The sequence below is a fragment of the Nicotiana tabacum genome, chromosome 17 (assembly GCF_000715075.1).
Source record: "Nicotiana tabacum cultivar K326 chromosome 17, ASM71507v2, whole genome shotgun sequence".
Lineage (NCBI taxonomy): Eukaryota > Viridiplantae > Streptophyta > Magnoliopsida > Solanales > Solanaceae > Nicotiana > Nicotiana tabacum.
Genome location: NC_134096.1, coordinates 69,337,154 through 69,341,396, shown reverse-complemented (window position 1 = coordinate 69,341,396; position 4,243 = coordinate 69,337,154).

Here is a 4,243-nt window from a genome sequence, read left to right as displayed (position 1 = left end):
GTTGCTACTATGCGTGACAGGATTCATAGGTTTATAGCAGGGTTAGACCCAGAGTTAACCGAGGCATGTGCCACCGCTGCATTGCAGGATAGTATGGATATCTCCCGGATTCAGGCATTCGCCCTAAATATAGAAAGGGGTAGGCGTCGGCAGCAGGGTACAGAGAGGGCTGAGCAAGGGCAACGTAAGAGGATGAGATTTCCCAGGTCTCAGGAGCAATCTCAGGGTAGTTATAGGACCCAGTACTTCAGACGGCCACCTAGGCCTCCGCCACCTCAGTTACAGGGTTACAAGTATGACCGCTATACTCAGTCAGGACCATGTGAGAGCTCACGGGCGTCGGGTTTGCAGCGACAGCGAGGTTCTGTGCAGACATGGTCATTTTCGCCGCGGTGTGACATCTGTGGTAGAGGACACTTGGGCCAATGCCGAGCAGGTTCTGATACTTGTTATACATGTGGGCGTCCGGGGCATATGATGCGAGATTGCCCAAATAGAGATTCTAGGGGAATGGCACAACCAGCGAGTTCAGCAATAGGATCATCTATGTCTGTGCATCCTTCAGGGCGTGAGTCTCAGTCTTCGGCTGGTAGAGTTTGAGACAGAGGTAGAGGTTCCAGTTCAGGTGGTAATCAGAATCGTATCTATGCTTTAGCGGGCCGATAGGACCAGGAGTCTTCACCAGACGCTGTGACAGGTATATTGACCATTTTTTCTCACGATGCTTATGCTTTGATAGACCCAGGATCTACTTTATTGTATATTACCCCATTTGTCGCGGGGAAGTTTGGTATAGTGCCTGAAATACTAAGTGATCCTTTTGCGGTATCTACACCGGTCGGAGAATCGATTATTTCTAGACAGGTTTACCGAGGATGTACGGTGACAATTTGTAGTCATCAGACCTCAGCTAACCTAGTTGAGCTAGAGATGATGGATTTTGATGCTATCATGGGCATGGACTGGTTGGCATCTTGCTATGCCATAGTTGATTGCCGAGCAAAGGCAGCCAGATTTCATTTTCCAGGTGAGCCAGTCCTTGAATGGGTAGGTGATACAGTGACACCCAGAGGTAGGTTGATTTCCTATCTAACAGCGAGAAAAATGATCGTAAAAGGGTGCATTTATCGTATTGTGCGAGTTAGAGATGCAGATGCTGAGATACCTACACTTCAGTCTATTCCCGTAGTCAAAGAGTATGCAGATGTGTTTCCAGATGAGCTTCCAGGTATTCCTCCAGAGCGACAGATTGATTTTAGCATCGATTTGCTTCTAGGAACTCAACCACTATCCATCCCTCCGTATAGAATGGCACCTGCCGAATTGAAGGAGTTGAAGGAGCAGTTAAAAGATTTGCTGGAGAAAGGTTACATAAGGCCTAGTACCTCACCTTGGGGTGTACCGGTACTATTTGTGCGGAAGAAAGACGGCTCACTGAGGATGTGTATCGATTATAGGCAGCTGAACAAGGTAATTATTAAGAATAAGTATCCACTTCCAAGGATCGATGACTTGTTTGATCAGTTGCAGGGGGCTAGATGCTTTTCAAAGATAGATTTGAGGTCGGGGTACCACCAGGTCAGAGTTCGAGAACAAGATATTTCGAAGACAGCCTTCAGGACCCGATATGGCCATTTCGAGTTCCTTGTCATGTCCTTCGGGTTGACTAATGCACCCGCCGTATTTATGGACTTGATGAATAGCCTATTCCGGCCATTTTTAGATATGTTCGTGATAGTATTTATTGATGATATTCTGGTTTATTCCCGTTCAGAGGAGGAGCATGCGGACCACCTGCGAGTAGTACTCCAAACCCTCTGTGATCGTAAGTTGTATGCTAAGTTTTCTAAATGTGAGTTCTGGTTGAAATCTATAGCATTCTTGGGGCATATTGTATCAGATGAAGGTATAAAGGTAGACACTCAGAAGATTGAGGCCATGAAATCTTGGCCTAGACCTACCACTCCGACAGAGGTTCGTAGCTTTCTAGGCTTAGCAGGATACTATCGGAGGTTTGTAGAGGGGTTTTCTTCCCTTTCGGCACCATTGACGAAGTTGACACAGAAAGAAACTAAGTTTCAATGGACAGAGGCTTGCGAGCGGAGTTTCCAAGAGCTTAAGAACAGGTTGAACTCAGCGCCAGTTCTAACACTTCCAAAGGGTCTAGAGGGTTATGCCGTGTATTGTGATGCCTCAAGTGTCGGGTTAGGATGTGTCCTGATGCAACATGGGAAGGTAATTGCGTATGCTTCAAGGCAGTTGAGGAAGCACGAGAGGAATTATCCGACCCACGACATCGAGTTAGCTGCGGTTGTCCATGCACTTAAGATATGGCGGCATTATTTATATGGTGTTTATGTTGATGTATTTACTGATCATAAAAGCCTACAATATATCTTCAAGCAGAAAGAGTTGAATTTGCGACAAAGGCAATGGCTTGAGTTATTGAAAGATTACGATGTTAACATTCTCTACCATCCAGGGCAAGCTAATGTTGTAGCAAGTGCCTTAAGTCGCCGATCTATGGGTAGCTTAGCACATGCAGAGCCTGAGAAAAGACAATTAACTAGAGAGATTCATCAATTGACTTGTTTGGGGGTTCGGTTAGTAGATTCTGAGGATGCTGGAGTTGTACTCCAAAACACTGCAAAATCATCCCTCATAGCTGAAGTCAAGGAAAGGCAGTACGAGGATCCAGAGTTGGTCCAGTTGAGAGAGCGAGTTCCGCAACAGAAGAAGCCATTGTTAGAGCTCAAGGGAGATGAGGTTCTCAGATACAGGGGTCATCTGTGTGTTCCAGATGTAGCAGGGCTACGAGACAGGATTATGTCAGAGGCACATTATTCGTGGTATTCCATCCATCCTGGGTCGACGAAGATGTATCATGACATTAAGGATGTGTACTGGTGGAATGATATGAAGAAGAACATTGCTGAGTTTGTCGCCCAATGTCCTAGTTACCAGCAAGTGAAGGTAGAGCACCAGAAGCCCGTAGGGCTAATGCAGACTATAGAGATCCCGACATGGAAATGGGAGGCGATAAACATAGACTTTATCACGGGTTTACCTCGTTCTAATCGTAAGTTCAATTCTATATGGGTGATAGTCGATAGGCTCACGAAATCAGCTCACTTCCTACCGGTCAGATCTACATATACAACAGAAGATTATGCAAAGTTATATATTAAGGAGATAGTGCGGCTACACGGAGTACCGGTTTCTATTATATCTGACCGTGGGGGTCAGTTTACAGCACATTTTTGGAGGTCATTTCAGAGAGGTCTAGGGACTCAGGTAAATCTCAGCACAGCTTTTCATCCACAGACTGATGGACAAGCCGAGCACAATTCAGACGCTCGAGGATATGTTACGAGTATGTGTGTTGGATTTTAAAAGAAGTTGGGATGAACATCTACCTCTTATCGAGTTTGCATATAATAATAGTTACCACTCTAGTATCCAGATGGCTCTGTACGAGGCTTTGTATGGGCATAAGTGCATATCTCCTATATGGTGGTTTGATGTTGGAGAATCTGGGTTACATGGGCCACACCTGGTTCAGCAAGCCATAGAGAAAGTAAAGCTTATCCGGGAGCAACTGTTGACAACTCAGAGTCGTCAGAAGTCATATTATGACGGTGGCGACGAGATTTAGAGTTCAGGATTAATGACTGGGTATTCTTAAAGGTATCACTTATGAAGGGCGTGATGAGGGTTGGCAAGAAAGGAAATCTTATCCCACGGTATATTGGGCCTTATAGGATCATTCGGAGAGTGGTCCAAGTAGCTTATGAGTTAGAGTTGCCCTCAGAATTAGAGTCTGTCCATCCGGTTTTTCACGTATCTATGCTACGGAAGTGCATTGGCGATCCTACCCGAGTGGTGCCCACGGATGATGTACAGATTACAGAGAACTTGTCATACGAGGAAATTCCAGTTTCCATCCTAGACCGACAAATCCGCAAGCTACGAAATAAGGAGGTAGCTTCCGTGAAGGTTTTATGGAGGAGCAAGAATGTAGAAGAGATGACGTGGGAATCGGAGGAAGAAATAAAGTCTAAATACCCCCACCTATTTCAAACTGAAGATATGGTTCGAGATGGGACGCTACAACATAGCTCTATGTAGGCTAGCAGTTCATCAGGTAAGCTTTTATTTTTCACTTTTAGTATTTATGATTTACGATCGGTGAGGCAAAGTGTTGCTATTTATAAACATTGGCCATGTGTGGCATGCATAGTAT